Raw genomic sequence first — 11,715 nt, forward strand, 5'->3', positions numbered from 1 at the left:
CTGCTTCTGACAGCAGTGAAAGGGACTGGATGACTGCAGGGAGAGGGTAGGAACCTGGATGTGGGGGAAGGTGCTTTACAAGCAGAGATCATTGACTGACTTCATGTTGGTTATACGGAAGCCTGTGTGAAATAACCTTGCTGGGTCTAAGACTATTTGTAATAATGGGTACATACAGTTGAACCTAGCAGCTTCTTATATTGGTTGTAGAAGAAAAATTACCCAACAAATTTAATCAGGAATTGAAATAGCAGAGGGCAATAAAAGTGATTCTTCTGCCAGGACAAAACATGGCATTAGAGTTCTAGCTGCTTGTGGGATTGGGGAAGACCAATGTTCTGTAGAGACCAAGTCTCTTTATCAGCAGGCAGCGATGAGATTGAATCAGGGAACTGATGGGTCAAGAGTTTAGCTAATGAAAAAGGCCATGAGCCAGACTTTGTATTGTCGTGCACCCTTACAGATCTTGGAAAGGATGAGTAGAGTTGTTGCAGATTTGCATTGATGTTAATGTTGGTAAAATTTGACTCACTGCCAGTAACAGTGGAGGTGTTGGCTAAGAGAGAGCTTCTCACAGTCACACGTCCAACATGCCTATTGTTTGCAGTTGAGGGGAATATTCTTTTTTGTTTTGCTGGGATCACAGTCTTGCAGAGATAACAGATACTAACGATTTCTGTGTAACTTGCAAGTGCAGCAAGAATAGGAACAGCTTGGGCTTCCAGGTGATCAGATATGGTAAAGCAGGAAGCACCATGGATTTGAAAATTAGATTCAGCATAAATGGAGTTCCCTGCATGAATATGTAGAAAATTAAGCATTTGGTGTGTAACTCAAGTTTTGGCTGCAGGTTCTGTGACGGGAGCCCTGCAGGTTTAGTTTGCTGGTAAAGCAGGAAGAAGAGAAAGTGAACACAAACTGAATTGCCTTTGCAAAGGTGGGGGGAAATGTGCTGCAGTGGCTACAGAAAAGCCTTCTGGTTGTGTAGAAATGTTTGCAGTGACCTCAGGCATTGTAACAACACAGTAGGACAAACTGGTTGCTATTTTACTGTCTGTTGATCTTGATCTTTACCTGGTATAAATCAAAATAGGCCAACTGAAATCAAGGCAGGAATACTGCTGTCTATCAGCTGAGAACTGTCGCAAAATAAATGAAGGGGCAAAATCCCTCCAACTGGCTCGATGTTTCAATGTTTGTTTTGGTATTCTTGTATGACAGTTGTGATTACAGTACTTACATTGCTAAGAAATGTTCTCATGGTGCATGATTTCCTTGTATTTTCCAGTACTTTGGAAATCCATCATTTGACACTTGCAAAAAGCGAGTATTTAATGTTTCCCCAAATCCAAGGGAAAAATGTGGATTCAGGGGATCTTTGGCTCACACTTAGCACAGATGTGAAATGACACAAGGTGCAAAGCAGCAGGGAGGGAAACCCTATGTGTTTAAAGATGATACGGAACCACATTGATCAAAGCATATTTATGGCCATCTTTCAACCTCAGTGCATGTGTTGCCATCTGTGAGAGTAGCCTGCAGAGCAGACGGTCCTAAATGTAAAACAGAAAAAAAAGAAAGGAAAAGAATCAGCTCCTCATCTGAAAGAGTGAGCATAACAATGAATGACATTATTTCATGAACTGTACCAGTTCAAATGCATGTGCACCTGGTGCTCCTAATGCTTTTCACTCCTGTTGGTCTTTAGACAACATGATCAGTAATATGCTTTCTCTCTTTAATCGTATGCTGGTTTTATTGTTATTACTTTGTTTTGTTGTGTTGTTGTTTGTTTTTTTAAAGAAACATTTCACTGAGAAAACAGCCCTACTTCTGTAAATATAGAGTTTAATTTGGAGGAGACAGCACACTTCTGGATGTTACTGCTGGACAGTTATTTATTAAAAGGGGCTCAAGGTGAATAAATAGAGGTGGCTCAGGATACACGCATGCAAGTGTGATAATGCAGTATAGCATTTTCAGTTCTCTGTAGTTTTGGGGTAAGGGGAATTTTTGGGTCATCCTAGTTTGTTTAGAATTTTGTTACTGATATACTTTTGAATAATGCCATAGAGATTCCTAACATATAACAGTGTAGATGATGATAGATTTTTCATTTAGGAGGAAGAAGGGGGAGTAGTGAAGGAGAAATGTTTTAGTTTTTAAGGGGGAAAAATATACTGTACTCAATTGTTTGTTTGTTTTGTTTCGTTTTTGTTTAGAAAGATATGTGTTTTCAAAACAGTGGGGATGTGTCTAATACACAGCTGGGGCATGGAGATGAGGGACAGAGGAAGCAGTTAGATTTTTGAGGGACAAAGAAGCTTTACATGGGGGTATGGGTTTGTTACTGGTACACGTGCTACAAAGTTCTGTAACTGACATGCTGCTTCCATGTTGTAATCATATAACCTTTATGCATTTTAGGCGTGTGCTCCATTTTTCTGAGAAAACCTTGCAAATGTAATGCCTGCATGAAATTGTGGGAGATGTAGCCAAAGTCTTATAATCCAACATAATGTAGTCTTAATGGATTCAAAATCAACAATAAAAGTGCTTACTGGTTAAACACTACAGAGAATTTCATTGCAGGGTCATTTTAAGAAGTGATAAGCTTGTCTGTACTGTCTTTCTAATCAGCTCAGCCATTGGTCAGGAGAAGAATGTGGAGTTGGGCAGTCAGAATTCCCATTCCCAACTTGCTACTGATTCATTATTTAACTAGAGACAAGGGTATGTTCTGTGCCTCAGTTTCATGTTTCTGGCCTGAGAATTCCAATCTTTGCCAAATTCAAAGGTAAGCCATTGTTTTTTGAAATGGTAGACATGCTGAGTAAATTGGGCTGGAGTCTGGGCTCAACATTGATTTAAACATGGGGCAGGGTCTGAACTCATTGCTGATATCTTGAGGTCACCCAACACATAGAAACAAAGTAAAAGCCATGCAAGATGCTAAAGCTCAAGATTTTAACGAAGAGAAATTCCATGGCAAACCCTACACTTCTGAAAACACTGAGGGCACCGGGCTTCAGATCAAACTACTGATATTCAGGAGTCCTCTCAGAAGGACATAGGACTGGATCATAAGACCCCTTCTCCCTCATTGTCCCTGACTGTGTTTTTTTTTCCTTCTCTCCCGGCTTCTAATCCTTTCTCTGTATCTGTTCAAGCCCCATGGAGGATGGGGAGGTGGCGCTGATGGAAACATCAGACAGGCAAGAAGGTCAAGGGGATAGGCCACAAAAATCTCCAACCCCAGCAGGCAGGCTGCAATTATGGGTAATCAAGGCTGCTGCAAAGCTGCTGAGCTGTGCTATGCATTTGGTCTGCCGAGCATGCCAGCCACAGCCCTGTGTGCAAGGGAAAGGAAGCTTGTCCTTGCACACACACAATTCCCTGAGCACATGTGAGCTTCTTCTGCAAAAAGCAGTGAACACGGATTTTTGGGGGGTCTGGTAGCCACATGAACTCATCGTGGCAAAGTAGGTGGGACCTGCGTGGTGGCTGAGCCAAGCATCCCCTTCCCTCTTGGCAGCTCCACATGGCTGTGCTATTAACGGGAACCAAAATCCTCGGCCCAAAGCTGTGCTACTCCCTCATGAAGTCAGGGGCTCTGACAAAAAGCCCAGCTTGCTCTCACTCTGCTCAAGCTGGCAAGACAATAGTCATCCAGTATGGTTTTGTGGCCTTTGCTCTTTTTTGTTCTTCCCTCTGCTTCTTACTCACAAAGCAGGCTCAGGCTCTTGGAAGAGATCAGATAAACAAAAGCAGTCCTGGAGCCAAGGCTCTGGGCATTTTTATTCTGCATTAACAAAAACCCAACACTGGCTGCAGCTGTGGCTGGTTAGGTTTATGCATGTCTGAGACAACAAAATTCAGATTTGACCTGAACTTTCCCAGAGACTGGAATGTGCAGATCCAGGTCTTTGGTTATGGACTTGTCTATAAATAGCTTCTAGTGCTGATTTAGAATCTTTCATCAAATGTACTTCACAGTCTCAGGAGTGATATTTACATGTTCACATATGCCAAAGTACCCTATTTGGCTGCATGGAAGTCAGCAACGAGAATTTTATTGGCTTCAGCAACCTGAGCCAGGAACTGAAAAAATGCTCTTTCCCCCTATCCTCCCATTCCTTAAGAAACCACAGGCAGAGCATGTTGCCCATGCTGGAAGTTGTCTGATCGTTATTCTGTGAATGTGCTTCAGCCTTTGGAATAGGACTCATCTCAAGTTTCATCTGTTTCTGCAACAAATTCCCCCTCTCCCTGAATGTTGAGGACGCTCCTTTTCACTCCAAGGGAGGTTGTGCTGGAGTTTCCCAGCCAGGTATTACTCTGATTTCTGACTGCAGCACAGGAAAACTGTGAGACTATTAATGAGATGAACAAGTTCCCTGAAAGAAAGGTTTCCTCCTGGAAGGTTTTCCCTGCAACATAGATTGAGAAATGTTTTCTTTTAAGCTTCCAGAGATGCAGGATTGCATGGGTAAATACTTCGCTGAAGGTCCTTAGATAAGCCCATCTGTCTCTCAGCCACAGAGTCCACTCACTGAAGTGAGCTCTCCTCACACCAGCCTATCATTGCCATGTAGTAGCTGAGTTGCCCTTTGTCCATGCTGATGTCCTGCGTCTTGCTGATTCTGGGGCACAGACTGTCTGTTTCTTTATGATAGAAATAGGGGCCCTGCAGCAATGTCCTAGGTCCTGTGACCCAGAACACCTCACACTGGATGTATACACTTTTCTCTGATGGCAGAAGAATATGGATTTAGAGCATGAGTTTTCCCAGAGAACACAGGAACATAGCTGTCAAGACATAGCCACATGTAATAAACACCCATGTGTTTGCCACAGGTTACCACATACAGCAACTCTTTCTTTACTGATCGTGCCTCGTGCATTGTTAGGGTAAAACACTAAGTGCCCTCTAATGTTTTCTAGTCTCCATTTTTCAGTACATAGCAAGACGTTTTGAGCTAGAAGCAAGAGCCCCAAGATTCCTCTTCATCATCAAAGGCATATTTTGCCAACCAAAGCCAAGGAGAAAATATGGCAAGCATATGTGGCAGCTCATTCCCTTCAAAAACACAACTGTTGATGCTTTGTGCCTCTCTTTTCTTATGCATCAGGAATAGCTTAGCTAGTAGTGAATGTGCCTAGAGGTAGGTCCTGGTTCAGCTTTGGGGCTTTTTCCCCCTATTTTTTAATGGATTTCTGTGTAACGTATGTTGGGATCCTCAGTGATACGGGATTCCAACACATCAGTGAGGCTGTTGATTCCAACTGGGAAATGCCAAAATGTCCTCCACAGACAGGTGCCTTCAGAAGGTAGTTAATAACCCTTGCAAGCCATCATCATGATGACAGTAGACTTTGGCTTACCATAGTTCACCAGGAGACTCCTGCTGCAGGAATGCATACAGCCTCTCTCTGAGACACGAGTGACAGCCCATCTACCAGGACAGTCATAGAGATCCTGGTGGGGTTTGTCTCTGCCCAGGCCAGTGGGTGTGGCCAGGGACTGCTCATGCCTTGAAGTACTTATCCTTCTCTAGGGGAAAAAGTGGGCAGGGAGAAACTCTAACTCTCTGCAGGCTCTGGAGTTCACCAGCTCTCTGTCTATTTTTGCCAATACTAATGGTTTGCATTGCTGAAGTGAGTCACAAGTCAAAGTATGAAATAGCTCATTTCCCTCCCAGCCATACGCAGGAGCAAAGGAGCAGGTCTGCCTCTAACCCAGGCCAGCTGGACCCAGCACAGTCCTGGGACGAGCAGGCAGGATGCTTCCCAGGTGGCCTCAGGCAGCGTCTCTGCCATGGTCTCCTGGAAGTTCATCCGGAGGATATGTTTTTTGCATTCTTCATGAATCATGTTGTTCTCCTTTTCCCGAGTCACGCACAGGTGGCAGTTGTCTGCTTCCTGTAGGTCTGAATTGCAGTCTGCTTGTGCCAAGAGAGGCTCTGAGGCGTTGATGGAGCACCTCTGCATTCACCAACTCTGCAGAGTTGTATTTGTGGGGTGGCACAGCCAGCACCAAGCCTTTTCTTCCCTCCGGTGAGGCTAGTGCAGGCAAATCAGGCTTTGGCTGTTTCTCTGTCCTCCCTTTTGTGCCTCAGTTTCCTGTGCTGTAAGAACAGATCCCAGCTCTGGCTATTTGAGCACTACAGCTCTGGACTCCTGGCCAAGCAGTTTCAGCAATTGTAGCTGTGGTGGCTCCTCTCACACTTAGCAGCTGCTAGCTTTTCTCTCTGGATACCTTTGCAGCTCTGCCTGGGGCAGAGAGAAGAGACTGGAGAGGCTCCTATTGCTGGTCATCCACATGACTCATGTCTGGCATTCCAGTATTTTTGGTAGTTCAGGAGCAGCCCCAACTCAAGAGCAGGAAATAAGCATAAAAATAGCCTGTCGATGTGTTTGCAGCCAAGCAAAGTGCATGATGTCTCTCTGCCAGCATCTGGCCCCAGCAGCCCCTTTCCTAACCAGCTTCTGGAGAGCTGCACACAGGGGATGAGCTGTGAGAAACCTCTTGTCTCTACAAGTCTGTTGGTGCTCAAACAGCAGGCTGAGGTCAGATGTCATCCCCGAAGCCTTTTGGATTGTTATTGTAGGGTTTGTCCAGTGAGGGCTGACAGAGCCTTTTGCAGCACGAATGCCATGAGACCCACAAAGATGCTGCCAGAAGATGCTACTTGGCATGGCTGTCAATTCTGAAAGGGAAGCCACTGCACATAGGTGCTGGGACATTATGGCATATGGCCCCACCCCAGAGGGGCCATTTGGGGTGGCATCCTGGCAGCACTCAGTGCTCTGTTAAGAGCAGTGCTGGTCCAGGGAAAAGGAGAGAGGCAGCAGCACATGGACTCAGCAGTCTGTGTCCCACAGTGGAGCAGCCCACTTGGACTTCGCCAGAGCAGAGTGGGAAATCAGCCAGAACAGACTGGGAAACAGGCATTGCTTTAAAACAACAACAAAAAAACCTGTTTCAAGCTGGTTTTGCTGTGGAAATCTTGTATAAACTGGCAGTTCCACTTCCAGCAACAGCCTCTTCTACTGCCCACAAAATGTAAGTGCTGTCCTGGTGCCCTCTGTTCATCTGTCCTCTCTGGACCGTCTCACTTTCTGAGCCATTGCAAAGTCCACATGCTTGGCTGGAACTTGCACAGTTACTAAACAGGGGGAAAATCCATACTCACCCTGGTAGATCAGGATGCTTTTGTCCACAGTGCTGCCAGTAATCTTAGAAGGGAGTGTATGCAGATGCATATCTATGTGATTGAACTGCTTCACCAAGACAGACACAGGCACACACTCAGGAGAGAGAACCATCTTTTGATAGAATTGGAAATGAGAATTGTAAAACTCTTCTGGGATAAGAGTTTTCATTTGTTTCCCAGTTACCATTGACTTGGGAAGCAAAGGGGTACTTTTGCTGCCTGTATAGGAATTGCTCAAGTCTCTGCTGAGATTCTCAGAAGTTCATAGGACCATAATCAGACCTAACAAGAGCAACCCCCCAGACATCACACAGTTTTTGCAGCAATATGGTGCTTTCACTAATGTCCAGCATTGGAGAAGATGACTGTCTCTGAAGCCAACAGCATCTATTGTTACGCATCTTGTACCAAACCAGCTCTCTGCAATTAAAAATGGCTGCAGCTAAGATTCAATTCTTGGACGGGAAGGATTCAGTGTTCCTGGGCCATTCAGTAGCAGAACCACAGCTAAGTAACTGTAGCCTGGCAATCCCACTGCTCTGTGCTCTGTGTTTACACTGCAGGCCGATCCATGAAGGAAGCCTGGGGCGTGCCTTGGAGCTGTCACCTTTCCTCCTTCCAGCACTCCTAGGCCTCTGACAAAACCACTCCCTCTCCAGCTTAATTCATGCCTCTTTCCAGGCTCTCTCCTTCACCTTCCTCAGAAGTGAGGCTTGGCCATACCCCTGCCTCCTGCAGCCTCCATGCAGAGCCAAGCTGGTGATGCAGCAGTGTGCATGAGCCTGTGCTGTTTTCCACACTGGAGTTCATACAGGCACACTCACTGAGCTGTGACCTGCTTGCTGTATCACTATCAAAGAGACACAGGTCAAACCTGAAATCTGCCAAATAAAATTTTTTAGGCAAACAAGCTCTGACTAGCAATCCTGTTTTTTCTTACACTTAACTGTGAGCTGATGATGATTCCTTGTCTGAAATGTTCTGCCCTCATTTATCACCTTTTTGACAAAATTTGGCACTGAAAATAACCCACAGTATGGGACACAAGGTAGTCCATCAAGACATGAATGGTGCCATTCTGCAACTGAGACGCTGTGGTCCTGTGAGGCTGACTCTTGGGAGAGGTTGTTTTGATTTCTTGCTCTCTCCATGACCCTGAACACATCCTCTCTGGTTTGACTCAGTGGACTCCAATCATCTCAGTATCACAGAAGGGCTGGTTTTAGATCACCCACCAATATCTGGAAGAGGTCTCTAAGAAAAACTTTCAACACTTGGAAGATTTTCAACTAACACAGCTAGACCACAGCCCTTAGTTTAAGGAGAGATGGCTGTTTCAGCAGTGCTATTGCTATTTTTAGGTCCTTTATAATAAAAAAGTCTTCTCTGTTATAAGATTATTTGCCCTCTTTTCTGTTCTTGTTACTACAAAAACAATTTGACATAAGTTTATCTTAGGAAGGAACAGCCACTGTGTAAGCACACAGTAAAATGGAAACCCAAACAATTCCCCCTCACACATTCCCAGTAGCTGTGAATTTTTCAGCAGGTCCCAGCAGCTGGCATCTGGGTGAGAGGAGGATGTATGTGTCCACATTGTTGTCAGATCTGGTTCAGCAACCTGTCCATACCTTGAATGGACAGGTTATCAAAGCCTTGCTCCTGCCCAAGAGTGCAAGTGAATGCTCATGTTAAATGTTCCCAATCTGCTTATGTGATGAAGCTCATAGGTACTTGAATAGAGACTGAATGCTATAGTCCCAAGAGAGGGAAGCAATACTTCATGTCTCTTTGCCTTTTTTTAACTTTGTCAAGATTCTGAGATGCCTCTTCTATGTCCACCAAGAGAGATCTGGATACCAGTTGCAGTGTTGCTGGTGTAACTGGCGTGACCACACTGACTGCAGTGGTGTCACTGCAATTCTGCAGCAAAGGGAGGAGAACCAAAATCAACCAAAAGGCCATGCATCTGGCTCAGCTCTGACAGAAATGACTGGAAGACTTTCCACTGGTTTTACAGGTGACAGAGGAACACAGAGAAGTATCTACACCTCACGGAAATGTTCTTCCTAGTGTATCAATTGTACACCTGTTTCTTTTGATGACAACGTCATGATAAAACATCATGTCCTAATAATCTGTGCACTCTTTAAACCAGTGATTACTCTTTGACTCCCTACTTCTTCAGACTCAACAGGGCCATGATCTGAAGTCCTTTAGGCCCTTGGTACTAGCACCAAGACACTACTACTATGCAGTGCTCCCAGACTGTGCCACTGAGCAATTACAAGCCATTATTCCTGGACTAGTTGAACTAGTAGCATCTCACAGAGTGTGCTCGAGGATACTATCTTCAGTGTAGCCAGCTCTAGGCTGGAATATGGCCACTTCAAAGCTCAGGGCAAACCAGCTGTGGAGAAGAATATGAAAAAGAACACTAAATGCAATCAAAATGAGATATACAAGCAGACAAGGAGCCAATGCCAAAGCTGGATGTTCCCTGAAGCACTAGTAAGTATTACCTTTAATTTTACCAGAAAATCAGAAGTGACACCACGTTCTCTTGGTTTTTAACCTTAACCTCCTCCTTCAGTACAAATTACTCCACAATCCTTGAACTCTGTGTGGATTTTCAGTCATCCAGATGCAGCTGCTACTTTGGGACAGTACTGCAAGACCAGCATCAGGGTGAGCCTGTGAGAGGAGCTGCTGGTTCAATTCCTGCTGCAGGGTGAAGCAAGCCACTCAGGGCTACAAAGGATGGCATCAGGTGGTGGTGGTCCCTGGTCCCAGCTCTGTCCAGCCTACCCCAGCCCTCAGCAGGATAGCAGGATTTCTGAAGAGTTGTGATCGTCTCCTGTGCCTAACCAAAGGCTTCTCTCTGAGCTACGTAGTATGTGAGTTGTGCCTCATGACCCTGTCATAATGATATTGGTATATACCTTAGCTGGTCAAGAAGGCTGGACACCTACACTGTACACCTTGAGGCAGTGTAACAAACCTGCTATTTTCCTACCGTAAGTAAAAATAATTTATGTCTTCTCACTACTAGTAAGCATGTAAAAGCTGGAGAAAATAGTATCTTACCAAGACAGGCTGGCCATGCCAGTTAATGCAAGCAGTAAAGGGTATGTTGCTACCTTGCTACAAACAGCTGGACTCATACACACTCAGGGATGTGAGAAAATTTTTCTCTTTTTTAGTTCCTAGGTTGCTCTGTGTGATTCTGTCTCCATCACAGGTAATTTCAAGCAGTAGGACTGTGTTTAATTGTGTACATACACCTGTACTTACTCCATCAAGGAGTACACAAAACCGAATCCCCACAGAAGAAGGTAGGTACAGACACAAAATACTTCACAGGCAAGCATCCAAAGTCTTCCCAAATGCTGCCTACCACCCTCTGCTGTCATGAGAACTCCTGCCATCTGTCATGTCCCATCAGACCCAAGTGAGCTGCCTTCGACCATTTTGACTCAGAAGGTGCTTTCTTTATTGGCCTTTGGGGTTAAACAAGTACAGCAATTGCCTGCTTTGTGTGGGGAACGGTTGTTACGGCAACTGGGAGGAATTCCTTGGCACCAGTACTAACCCAGGAAAGGAATGAGCAGAAAAATGCTCAGCCAGAGTCAGCAGCAGTGCAGAGGCAGTGCAAGCCAAAGGGATGTGCTCTGCTATGTCCGTGTTAGTGCCTCGCCCTCACTCTCCCACCCACAGCAGACAGACGCCGGGCAGCAAAGGTGATCCTAAAAGCAAAGTCAATGCACCCTTCACTAACCTCTGCAAACCTCTGGGTGGAGTCCCCACAACACTGGCTGTACCTGCTGTCACCAGGGCTCGACCTCCTGAGCTACCGAGATGCTGAGGGGAATCAAGCCCTGAGTTTTTACTCTATTGCTTCTTCTGTGATTGAACATCCCCCACAACATACAGATGTGAATTTTCTCTTATGATACTTGGCTCATAGCTGCTTGCTGTAATGAGGAAAGGAAACTGGGAAAATTAAGCTGTGCTAGTGATTTTCAAATGGAAATAAACCTCTTTTGGGGTCATTTTCACTGTGAAACACGGTTCAAAAGCACAAGAGGAAAGGGCAGGGTGAGTAGTGAGCTGAAAGGGTAGGGTGAGTAGTGAGCTGCCAGGTAGGTGAGTACAGGTTTTTTTAGGCTTTAGCAACTTTATTTTTGCATTACAGATGCTCTTCTTGCTCAAAACTGCTTGCCTTCACCATCTGACCTTTTTCCCCACCCAGCTCACACCTCATTTATAAACAGACAATAACTTTGTTTGGATTGGTTTGCTGTCAAATTTACACAGCTCTCCCATTTAGAGATCTGATTTCAGGTGATGGTGAACTGATTAGCAGATGGAAAGGCATTTGCTTTTAAGAATGATGAGGGCATTCAGCTGCTTGTATCCATTTAAGCAGGAAGAAAAGGAAGAAGAAAATAAACAAACAAACAGAAAGAGCAGCAGAAGATAGTGTATGGTCTCTGGG

Source organism: Neopelma chrysocephalum, unplaced genomic scaffold, assembly GCF_003984885.1.
Source record: "Neopelma chrysocephalum unplaced genomic scaffold, ASM398488v2 Primary Assembly neopelma1_97390, whole genome shotgun sequence".
Classification (NCBI taxonomy): Eukaryota; Metazoa; Chordata; class Aves; order Passeriformes; family Pipridae; genus Neopelma; species Neopelma chrysocephalum.